At 41.3% G+C, this 12887-nt stretch overlaps 1 protein-coding gene across 2 annotated transcripts in view; it reads left to right on the forward strand.

The window, feature by feature from the left end:
- SNRK (SNF related kinase) overlaps nucleotides 1-12887 on the forward strand; it is a 58227-nt gene that overhangs the window by 31460 nt on the left and 13880 nt on the right. The gene's annotated exons all lie outside the window — the stretch shown is intronic.

Below are 12887 nucleotides of genomic sequence, written 5' to 3' on the forward strand. Positions count from 1 at the left end.
AAGGAAACGAAAATACTAACTCAAAAAGGTATGTGCACCCCATGGTCAGAGCAGCACAGTTTACAATAGCCAAGACATTGAAACAACCCTAAGAGTCCATCAGTGGATAAATGGATAAGGAAGTTGTGGTATATATATGTATGCACAGACACAATGGGATATTATTCAGCTATAAAAAATTAGGAAATCCCACCATTTGTGACAATATGGACTTGCAGATATTATGCTAAGTGAGATAAGACAGATAAATACTGTATGATCTCACTTATATGTGAAAATCTAAAACCAAACGAGAACACATCCCACACTCCGGTACAAGAGATCAGAGTGTGGTTACCGAGGGCAAGAGATGGGGACTGGAGAAAGGTGTTCAGAAAGTATAAACTTCCAGTTATTAGATTAAAACTAAGTACCGAGGATGTAACGAACAGCATGATGACTGTAGTTCACACTCTTGTGTGGTATATAGGAGAGTTAAGAGAATAGACCCTAACAGTTCTCATCACAAGGAGAAATTATTTTTTCTTTTTATTGTCTGTATGAGATAATGTTAACTAAATCTGTTGTAATCATTTCACAACATGCATAAACCAAACTATCATTCTCTTCACCTTTAAGTTATACGGGTGTATATCAGATATTTCTCAAAACTGGGAGAAGAAGAGCCAAATATGATAGGCCCTCTGTTGACTTTGTGGAGCCTAAGCCTTTAGCAAGGCTTATGGGCTCTTGGAGGTAGGGTGAGGTACCTCCTTCCATGGAAGAAGCTCTAACAAGGGTGTCCTCGATGCAAGGTAAGATGGAGCCATCACTTATAAGCCAGATGGTCATTATTTTCTCTGCAAATGAATGAAGAGAGATGAATTGTGACAAAGGGCACCATGGGCAGTAGTGTCATCTGTCCTGGACATTTTCCCTTTGTTGCCAACCTCCAAGTTCTCATTATGATTATGTCCCAGCACCTAGCACAGTGCCTGGCAATGAGTGGTGCCACACATTTGTTGAATACTTGTATCAGTGTCTGCTTTGTGGCCCTTTAGTGTAAGGACCGATGCCCGCAAGGACACCAGTATATCTCAGCATGGTTCTTTAGCTGGTGATTGTAAGTGATGTAGAAAAACAGACTCTAATAGTTTTAACTTCCTCAATTATCAGGAGGCATCCGAGGAGGAATTATTTAATAAATTGTATTGGAAATAGTTAAACATATAAAGAAGAAGGAATGAAAGATCCCTATCTGTGTTATGTGTCAAGATAAATTCCAGGTGAATTAAGGATTTGTATATAAAGAATTAAACCACCTCCTCAAAGGTGAATATTTGGCCTTTCTAAACAGGAATCATAAGGAAAAGATGATAGATTTGATTCCAGTGTATGGATATGGTTTGATTCCAGTTTATGGATATGTTGCACATATATTTATTTTAGAAATTGTAATTAGGAAACAAACCAGGGAAATAATTTGCAATATAGATGATTACTGTTCTTATTATTGAAAGAGCTCTTACAAATCAATGAGGAACTCTACTAAAGACAAATTAAAAGAGACTTCATTAAAAGATTCATATAAATAACCAATAAAGATGGAAAAGTTTAACCTTAAAAGTATCTGGAGTACTCAGGACTTAGTATAAAGCAACAATAATCAAGACTATATGGTGCTAACAAAAGGGTATACATATAAGTCAGTGGAATAGAGTACAGTCCATAAATAAACCCACACATAAATGATCAACTTATTTTTCAATGAAAGTGCTAAAGCAATTCAGTGGAGAAAGAGGAAGTAGTCTTCAACAGTGTCACTGGAACAATTGGATGTCCATATGCAAAAAATGAATCTTGATCCATTCCTTATACACTTACAAAAACTCAGTGTGCATCATAGACTTAAATGTGAAATGTAAAACTAAAAGTTCTAGACGAAAACATAGAAGATCTTTGTAGCTTTGACTTAGGCAAAGCTATTTTACATACAGTGTAAAAATTATGATCTATATAAAAGAAAAACTTGATAAATTGGATTTTACAAAAATCAACTCCTGCTTCTGGTTTTAAAATGTTTGAGAGAGAGAGTGAGTGAGAGAGAGCTGGGGGGGGGGGGGGGGGAGATCAGAGAGAGGGAGAGAGAATCCCAAGCAAGCTCTACACCATCAAGTGCTCAATCTTATGAACTGTGAGATCATGACCTGAGCTGAAATCAAGAGTCACACACTTAGCCGACTGTGCTACCCAGGTGCCCCTCAACTCTTGCTTCTTGAAAGATATTATTAAAACACCAGCTGGGACAAAATATTTGCACGTCACATATTTGATAGAGAATATATAAAAAAGACTCAAAACTCAAAAGACATTTGCAAATGATAAATGATAGCTCCAAAATATATAAAGAACTTATACAGCTCAACACCAAAAACACAAACAGTCCAATTTAAAAATGGGCAGAGGACCTGACCAGACATTTTTCCAGGGAGAACCAACAGATGGCCACCAGGCCTGTGAAGAGATGATCAGCCCCACTAATCATCAGGGAAATACACATCAAAACTGCAGTGGTGCTCACCTCATACCGATCAGAATGGCGAGTATCACAATGACAAGAAATGATAAGTGTTGGCAAGGATGGGGAGAAAAGGGAGCCCCTGTGTGCTGTTGGTGGGAAAGTAAATTGGTGCAACCACTGTGGAAAACAGTATGGTGGTTCCTCAGAAAACTAAAAATAGAAATACCATATGGTTCAGTAATTCTGCTGCTGGGTATTTACCCAAAGAATAAAAAAACCCAGTAATTTGAAAAGGTTTATGCACTCTTATGTTTATTGCAGTAGTATTTACAATAGCTAAGACATGGAAGCAACCTAAGGGTCTATTGATAGATGAATGGATAAAGAAGATGTAGTGTGTATACACACACACACAATGGAGTACTAAGCCATTAAAAAACAGTTGAGATCTTGCCATTTGCAACAACATGGATGGACGTAGAGGGTATTATAGTAAGTGAACTAAGTTAGAGAAAGTTTCACTTACATATGGAATCTCAAAAACAAAACGAACAAAAAAAAATTAGCCTCTTGAATACAGAAAACAAGTGGCCAGAGAGGTGGTGGGTGGGGGGAGAGGTGAAACAGATAAAGGGAATTAAGAGGTACACATTTAAATAAGTAAGTCACAGAAATGGAAAGTACAAGTGACATTGTAATAATGTATCGTGATACACTTCTCATGATGAGCACTGAGTAACGTGTAGAATTGTCAAATCACTATGTTTTACACTTGAAACTAATATAACATTGAATATCAACTATACTTAAGTAATTTTTTAAAAAAGCTTCTGAAACTTGTCAGGAAATAATATGAATACAATCAATATGACATTTTTAAATAAAGCTTTTTTTCTGTTACTTAGAGGTTGTATATAAAACAAGAACTCTCAAATCTCAGTAAATTAAAAGGCAGCCCAATGTTAGGTGAATGAAAGATGCAAACAACTCACCAAAGAAGGCATAATATGGCAAATAAGGACATGTAGATGACCCACATTGTTAGTCATCAGGAAAAATGCAGACTAAACTACATCTATTAGAATGGGTGGAATTTTTTCAACTGCCAGTACCAAGAGCTGGCAAGGATGTGAATGGAGCACTGGAATTCTTATGCTTTGCGGATGGGAATGTAAAAATCTTAGAGCCACTGTGGAAAGTCATTAGGCAGTTCCTTACGAAGCTCACATACACTAACGGGCTCAGCCAGCTCACCCCTGCCTCGGTATTTACCCAAGAGAAATGAACATTTAAGTCTGCACAGACATCTGTACACAGATGGTTTTATTGATTTTATTCATAGTTGCCCCAAACTGAAATAAGCTTTGGAACGTCTGTGCAATGGAATATCACTGCAACAATAACTAATGATGACCTATTGACCTGTGCAGCACCGTGGATGGATCTCAGATGCATTAATTAAACATGTCAGACTACAAACTGTAGGATTCCATTTATGCGTAAGACTTCCAGGGGCAGAAAATAGAGCTGTGGTTGCCAGGGGCAGGGTGGACCCTTCTGGAGTGATAGAGCTGCTCCATATCTTGGTTGTGACAGTGACTGCATGGCTGCATTTGTTGGAAGTAGGAGAAATGGTGATTTCCAGGGTATATAAACGCTACCTTGAAGAAATGGGGGAAAGATAATCAGGATAGTACAAGTGAAAACGGAGCTGTCATGTTTTTGCTTGTCCAGTAGGCGGATATTAAAGATGGTGGCGGTGATGAGTGTGTGGGAGCCTTCCGCAGGCCGCTAATAGAATCTTACTCTCATTAAACATGTATTACTCTCATAATCTGAAAGAAGGAAATGTTAACGTAAAAACTGGGACATGTGTGGTTATATTTGAGAGAACTTTCTAGCTGAAGTTTTAATATGGAGGAATAATCTGAAAGTCATAATCCTGTGTGGAACCAATCAGGTTGAATGTTTATTGTAACTCCTACAAAGATAGAACGTGCTGGGTTTTTTGGTTTTGTTTTGTTTGTAATGTAGGAAAAGAAGTTGTATACACTTTTCAACCACATGCCTGTTTAGGTGTTATGTATGGAGAACTAGCCAAAATCAAACCTTTCGAGAACCAGTATTTTGAATTTTGAATCTTGTTACGGCAGATCCACTATTTTAAGTTTGTTTTTCCTCTTTATCCTCAAATGAGAAAGTTAAAAAAGTCTTTTGACAAGCTTAAACCTTTTTGGGGACTCTAGGGTAATGCTGTGTTGTGTTAAAGGGCAAACTTCATTTGACTTTTATCCCCCACACCCAGAAAACTGTGTGTGTTGCATTAAACGCTGTGCGCCTTTTGAAAGAGAACCCACGGTCGAGCCCCGCGTCGGACTCTGTGCTGACTGCCAGCTCAGAGCCTGGAGCCTGTTTCAGTCTGTGACTCCTCTCTCTCTGACCCTCCTCTGCTCACGCTGTCTCTCTCTCTCTCTCCTAGAAATAAATAAAGCATTAAAAAAAAAAAAAAAGAAAAGAAAGAGAACCCATGGGGCTTGGCATATGCAGGTGACTTTTATTAACTGGTATTTTCGTGTCTTGTGTATTTGTCTTAGCGTTAGCATACCTCAGCCTCATGCAGAAAGCTCAATGCTTTTAGAATAAACTTAAGAAAACATCGTAGTACTCCGCCAGTTATTAAACTGAAGCATCGAGCAGACTTCACATGTGTAAAGTGCGAGTCATGCAGTTCCTCAGTCTGTGTGGTTTATGTTGTTTGGCTAGACAAATAGAATTGGGCGTTTCTAGATCTGATGCTAAATCTCAGCATTCCTCCTTTCTAGACCAGAGTTCTACTTGTGAGGTTTGCATCAGTCACACTCTTGTGAAGAGTTGAAGTGTGAAGTCACGTCTGAAAACTAAATTTCCAGTTGCTGTGTGTCCATAGCAGTGGCTCCTCGCTCCGAAGAGCATCCGTGTTTAAATTCATAGCAGGAGGATGTGCGGGTGTGCGTGCGGCCGTGCTGATGGCCCTTGTTTCCACTTTGGAAAAGTGTTTCTAAAATAGGAACGTTAGACTTTGTGGCCAGTGTTATAATAAAATTGGACAAAAGCTAGAGATTTTTCCCAAAAGCTTGTAAAAGGAAGTGTTTAGTTTTCACAAGGTATTTTTTAAAAGGTGTAAGTTTGGAAAGTCGTGAATTTGTAGTGGACTATTGCCTCACCTGGGCATTTAGGAATACCTGGAGGGCCTGTTCTGGCTGGGGGGAGATTTGGAAACCGATCTCAGAATTGTCCCTGAGGTGGTTGTACTGTAGGGGGGCCTGGCTTCGGCATTCCCTGCCCCTTTGAACCCTTGGGTGTGTCCTGAAGCAGAGAAATGGGACTCGAGGGTAAATGGCCAGCAGCACTGACCTGACTCCTTCCCTCGCTTCGCGAGACCCAGAGTTTAATATTTGAAGTATTTTTGGTCCTTGACAGAAGTTATTTGTGCTAAAAATTAAAACTAAGGTTATTCCTACTGTAAGTGTTCATGCTGTGGAGAGATTGGTCTGTGAATTTATTAAGGGAATCTGACGGACTCCGAGTGTCCCCAGACCCGCAGGTTGAGAATCACTGTCGCAGCGAGTGGGCTTTTGTTATTACCGGCGCGTCTGCTTAGCCCATTGAAGTATGTACACTTCGTAAAGTTCTGTTAAGCACAGCTCATTTTTAATGACTTTTTTTACAAGCCATAAATTAATGTTCTTGTAAGAGAATTCAAGTAGTACAGAGGTATATTGAATAAAAAGTATGAAATTCCTTTTGCTTCTCCCTACTGGTTTCACTCCTGTACTTAGAGGAAAGGATTTTTATCAAGCTTTCCAAGTTCTGCAATGACACGTGTAGCACCCTTTGCCCCAGACACCCTCTCAGAAATGACCAGATGAGTGGTGGTGTCTGCCTTTGGTTGAAGAGAAAACTCAGAGACCCAGAAGGCAGATATCACTTGGCCAAGAATACAGAACTAATTAAATGGCCAAGGTAGGATTTGAACCCAGGTCTTTCTGATGCTTTAGGCCAGGCATGCTCTTTCCATTAGGCCACACTGAAGGAGATTATATGATTGTAGGTGGGCCTGTCTTCTGCTCTTCATCTATGAAGTTCGCAAAAAGCAGATTTGTAAGGTGATTTATGAAAATGCGGAGGGCGCCTGGGTAGCTCAGTCGGTTAAGCGTCCTGACTTCAGCTTAGGTCATGATCTCACGGCTCGTGGATTCGAGCCCCATGTCGGGCTCTGTGCTGACAGCTCAGAGCCTGGAGCCTGCTTTGGATTCTGTGGTCTCCCTCTCTCTCTGACCCTCCCCTGCTCACGCTGTCTCTCCCTCTCTCTCTCAGAAATAAATAAAACATTAAAAATAATAAATAAATAAAAAGAGAGCATGAATGAGGGAGCTTGAACCTACGAACTGTGAGATCATGACCTGAGCTGAAGTCAGGCACTCAACTGACTGAGTCACCCAGGTGCCCCCTCTCTCTCTTAAAAAAAAAAAGGTGGGGGGGGAGTTGGAAGGGTGACTGCTGCTTGTCGGGTTGGATTTGGGAACATGTGCAGTCCCACACGTTTGATAACCTTTGGACTCCTAGAACTTTTTCTTGTTTTCTTTTGACTTGAAAAAACAAGTTTGCACAAGGCATTAAACCCCTCACTAAAACACACCGCAGCTGGTGTTCACTGATACCCCTCTGCCCCCACTCCGGATACTTACTGTCCTCTTCCTCTTAGCTTTTATTTGGAAGACATTCGTAACTGTCTGCTGGTGCCATACCCCAAACCTCCGCTGCAGCTGCCTTTTAGGGCATCCTACCCAAACAGTCTTTGCAGAAGTTATTTGCCTTTTCTTTAGCTCTCGGTTCATTTTGTTCAGCAGACGTCTGAGGGTGCAGGGGACGCAGGCTGCCCTCCAGGGACCTCAAACCCTGGAGGAAAACATTGGTAATTACAGCTCACTGCGGTCACGGCCTGGTTGCCGGGCTGGAGGGCAGTGTGGGGGGGGGCAGGTCTCAGGGGGCCGACGGTCAGTGGTGGGAGCCTGTGAGGGTTCTGAGCCCATGCTGGATCTGGCATGGTCTTCCTGGCCTGAAAGTGAGAGGACCCATGTGGTACGGAGTCCGGGCTGCCTCCTGGGTTTTGATTGGGTAGGTGGAGGTGGTGTAGACTGCGCTAGAACCCAAGTGAGGCAGACAGGCTGGGGGAGGAAGTGGTCAGCTCAGCTTGGACAGCACTGATTTTTGAAGTCCCCAGGTGGATTCAGGTGTGGGAAAGAACTTTTTTGAAGCAGGTATGAGTGATGGCATTCATTCTCACTTTCTTTTTTAAGTTTGTTTATTTTGAGAGAGAGAGCACGAGCTGGAGAGGGACAGAGAGGGAAAGAGAAAGAATCCCAAGCAGGCTCCACACTGACCGTGTGTAATGCCCTGACCCGGAGCTCGAGGTCATGAGGTAATGACCTGAGCTTAGATCAAGAGTCGGATGCTTAACCGAGCGAGCCACCCGGGCGCCCCCCCCCTTCTAGCTTTGTTTTTAAGAGAAGAAATGATGGCTTGTGAAATAATAAAAAAGTGGCTTCTACCCAGAGTGTTGGTCAAACCAGAAATGATGTAGATGCCCTAAAACATGGGCTTGTCCAAAGTCTTCATTCCTTGTCTGCCCCGCTCTTCCCACTGTTAGCTCAGAAGACCACCTGGAGAGGGTCTCTAGTTGGGCGCCTCAGAGCCAACCGCTGGCTAGTTGGGAACAAGAGTCTTCAGTAACCAGAGCTCTAGGTGGTTTTGAATGCGGTTGGAGAGCCTCTTGTGTAGGAAGGAATTCACCCCAGGAGACCGTAAGGCTCTGCGTATCATACAGGAAACAGTCCTGAGCCCTACACGCTTCTGTAACAGTACTTGCTATTCTAAGAAAGCCTTGCTTTCTACGTTGGCTTTGGGTCAGACATCAGTTGCTGGTAACCACAGTTGGAGCTGAAAAGTGTTTGCATAAATTCTGCCGGTTTTAAGTGGTGCTGTAAAAGGTGCTGTTTTGTACTTCATTTGTAGTGGTTTTAGAACATTCTTTGCTGCCTTTATGACTGATGGCCACACTGATAAAAAAAAAAAAAAAGCCAGAAGAAAAAAAATAGAGGTTTCTGCCTAAAACTTTTCTTCTGGACTTCCCATTTTTATTACTTTCTAATCCCTGCTCTCTCTCTCTCTCTCTTTTTTTTCTCTCTAGATAATTCACTTCAGAAATGATTTTTTAGGAAACCTCTCAGTCATGACACCTCCCGCCCCCCCACCCCCGCCTACCCTTTGGCAGTAGCTTTTCCTCAGATTGTTAGTATGTTCTCTTATTCTGTTTTGTTTTCATTTTGATCTGCCTAAATGACTTTAGTAGTATTAACTCCGCCTCCACCCCTAGAAATGGCATGATTACAGTGTGTCATGTCAAGTTGACCTACTGAATGTTAGCAGCTGAAGGAGACTTCACAGCTCATTTTGGGCAGCTTGAGAGCTGCGGGTAAGGGGGACCGGTAACCCCCAGCCGTTATACCAACAATGACTTGTCTTTCCACCCCTTCACAGTTCCATAAGTTGGAAGTGTTTTTTTTTTTCAACCAAAGGAACTATATGTATTAAGTGATATTTTCTTCATTTTTTATTAACCAAGGGCCTATAGCTGGGTCTGGAGTCAAAACATATGGTTCAGATAGTAGTACCAGCAATTAAGTTTCATTTTTCAGATGGTTGATATCTGTTAGCCTGTGTACCTATAGTATGAAGAGACAGTTCCATTACGTCTTTTAAAATAAAAAAATAATATAAACTCCCCACTCCATGCTCTTTCTCTCCCCTTATGCCCATCTATCCCCCATAAAGACTTGGTGAATCTCAGGCTGAGTCTATGATGTGTACCTTGGGAGTGTGTAGTTTTATAAGCAGGTTTTTTTCCTAATGGAAAAAGATATTTGAACATATTCACAAGAATGCATTTTTAGGGGCGCCTGTATGGCTTAGTCGGTAAAGCGTCTGACTCATGGTTTCAGCTCAGGTCATGATCTCACAGTTCGAGCCCCACATGAGGCTCTGTGCTGACAGCATGGAGGCTGCTTGGGATTCTCTCTTTCCTCTCTTTGCCCCTCCCCCGCTTGTGCATGCATGCCTGTTCTCTCTCTCAAATAAATAAACTTAAATAAAAAAATCTTAAAAATGAATTTTTATTAAGACTTGTACCAGCTCCCTCCCCCGTTTGAGGGGGAAGTAATAATCTTTATTGCTGCCGTTCTTAGTCCTGTAATACCACATGGCTTGTCGTGCGGATCCCGGATTGTGAATTACCACCTTTTGTAGCTGTGTTACTAAGAGGCCTTTCCTGTGCCTCTCTGCTCATCTCCGCTAGTTTTTCTTGTTGGCTTTGTGCCTTCTGAGCTATCTGCTGTCTGTGTCTCACAGTGAACTGGGAGGGCAGCGTTGGGGGCAAAGGTGTCCCCCACCATCTCTGTGCCCACTGTTCAGGGGCGGTGCCCACCCACCACAGATGAGTGAGGGCGAGGCAGTGCAGCCTCCTGAGAACATGCGCTGGGCTCTGTGCCGAGTGCTCGGCATGGATTCGGTTTGTATCTGGTCAATACCCACAGCAGCGTCAAGGGGAAGCGCACGACTGCTACTATTCCTGTTTAACAGTGGAGACACACGTTTAAGTAGCTTGGTTAAAGTCACACCACTTTGTGTTTATTTAGTGACTGATTTTCTCTTTCCTTTGGCCCTCAGTATGGAAAAGTAAAATCATTCAAAGACAGAAAGTAGAATAAGAGAAGTTAAAAGTCTGGAAAATAAGTAAATGGAGTAAGCGGCCCTTGAATAGTCAGGGAGAGGGTCGCTGCCCATCCTAAAGCTCCCGTGCCCGCACCGCCACTCTTCTCTGTTTTAGATCCTCACGGGACGGCACTTAGCTTTGCAAAGTTATATTTCCACATTTCTCGAATATTCAGCGTTTGTATGTTCAGAAATTATTTGGTCTCTGACAGGAAGCAGCAGAAGCAGTGTATATATTTATGTTATTTTTCTCCTTCACTCTTCTAACCAGGCACCACTTCCTAGCAAGTAGAGTGTGTGAGTTTGCCTGGGGAAATGATCCTGCAGAGAACATTTCCAAAGAGTTGGACTTCCTTTTTACCTTTGAGGTTGATATATTTTTTTTTAATTTTTTTTTTTAATGTTTTATTTATTTCTAGGAGAGAGAGAGACAGCGTGAGCAGGGGAGGGTCAGAGAGAGAGAGGGAGTCACAGACTGAAACGGCTCCAGGCTCTGAGCTGGCAGTCAGCACAGAGCCCGACGCGGGGGTCGAACCCACAAACCGCGAGATCATGACCTAAGCGAAAGTCGGACGCTTAACCAACTAAGCCACCCAGGCGCCCCTTGAGGTTGATATTTAACAGAAAGTTTTCTGTAACCAAATAGGAACTTGGGGTAGTTATTAGTTGATATTTATATGATTTGCTATACTGTTAAAACAGAAGCTTTGTGTAATTGCACTGTCAGGTATCATCTTCAATTTAACATAGAGAAAATAAAAAACTAAAAAACTAGTTAATCCACAGTTAAAGTATGAGATGGTAGAAGAAATCCTGTAACCAGATTCATTTTATAAAAATTGTTGTTTGTAGGATTTACATGGCAGGACATGAATTTATTGTATCTTAGATACGTATGTATTTATTAATGGTTAGGCTTGGTTATAGTAGTAGTCTTAGACATGGTCAATATTTGAACAACAGAAGAAAGTTTTTATTTTAACTACCCTGATTTTTATGTTTACGCGTTTTTATTGCAAGCCATTTAAAATCCCTTTCACTTCTTCTGGGAAGAGATAGCCAAAAATAAAATAACACAAAATAAATAAATGAACCAAAAATAAACAGAAATGTGGTGTGTTTCCCTCCTTATATAATGAACATCATTGAAAAGGTGAGTTTATAGTGAATTTCTAGAATATAACTGCTTTGTAAAATGAGGGAGGGACACATGCATTAAAGGGAGAATAAATGTAATTGCCGTTTGTTCACAGTAGTGGCTTGGGAGTTGGGACAGATCACCAAAAAAAAAAGGTTCAGGTTGTTCAAAGAGGGTGTAAGTTAAACATCAACTATGTAAATGTCCTTTGAAATTCTTACTAAGTTACAGCCAGAACTGGGGTTATAAATTCTTCTTACCAGATGTTTAAAGAACAGGTGCAGCTAGCCGCCATTACTCAGACCGTTTGACTGCATGGGGCTGGCCCTCTGCATTCCAAGATCAAGGTAAAGAAATGCGGGTCAGTGAGTGGAGCCAGCTTGCTCATGATTCACGCATCCTGTAAGCAATGCCAGGCAGGCCTCTTGGGGACAGTGCAGAGCTTAAGGTTTAAACTGAATGCTCTTTAGGTCCCTTTCATTATCACTGTGTGTAAGAATGGTTTGTTTTAAGGATGCAGTGTTTTAATTTTAGTAGACTTTTCCATCTCTGTCACTAATTTCCATTGAAGTGTCCTTAGTAAAATTTATTGTACATATTAAAAAAAAATCACAAGTGTTTATAACTTTTGGGTTTCTCCTTTATTGCCTTCTTTGTTTAGTTTGGACCAAGGAAAAGGTATTTTATTAACAGATCATGATTCTGCTGGAAAATGATATGGATCCTATGTTAGTTTGGGTGTTTGAGCTGACGTGAAAATAGCAGTTGAGTATTAACAGATGTGAGGACAAAGTCCACGTGGCTTGCTTGTCCATTCTTTGTGGTGGCCTTTTGTGGTAAAGTGCTTCTTGAATTCATCTCTTGTTATATGAATGTTTATGTCGTCATGTCTATACTTTCTGGGGTGAATGAATGATTTGTGCTATCCTTCCTAAATGGAGTCATCCTTTTTTCATTTGAAAAACCATCATTTTTCCAACTGATTGGTGAGTTTGTTGTTTAATGGCAAGAAGTTGTAGGAGTCAGTCTAGTGCTACATCTAGTTGGGAGGGTCCTCAGATGTCAGCTCGTCTGTACTGACAGTCGGTACAGGAATGTCTTATGTAGAATGTTAGACAGCTGCCCAGCCTTTGCTGAAATCCTCACAGTGATGGAAAAGGCTGTCTTTTCCAGTGCTGTATTAAGTAGCTTCTGGCTGTTTTTAACCCACAGTGTGCCTCTTGGTTACTTAAACGTTCAAACTTAGCTCTGGCCTTGGAAGTAACGTATAACCTGTCTTTTTCTTTATTGACAACACGGAAATATTTCTGTCCCCTCTGAATTTTAATTTTCTTAACTATAAAATGACTATGACTATGACTTATATCATCTGGCTATCTAACCGGGATCAAGGTAAAGAACAACTGAGATAATGGTGATGTTAGGCAAGATCTTTTTCGT

The sequence above is a fragment of the Hyaena hyaena genome, unplaced genomic scaffold (assembly GCF_003009895.1).
Source record: "Hyaena hyaena isolate Hyena2069 unplaced genomic scaffold, ASM300989v1 scaffold_459, whole genome shotgun sequence".
Lineage (NCBI taxonomy): Eukaryota > Metazoa > Chordata > Mammalia > Carnivora > Hyaenidae > Hyaena > Hyaena hyaena.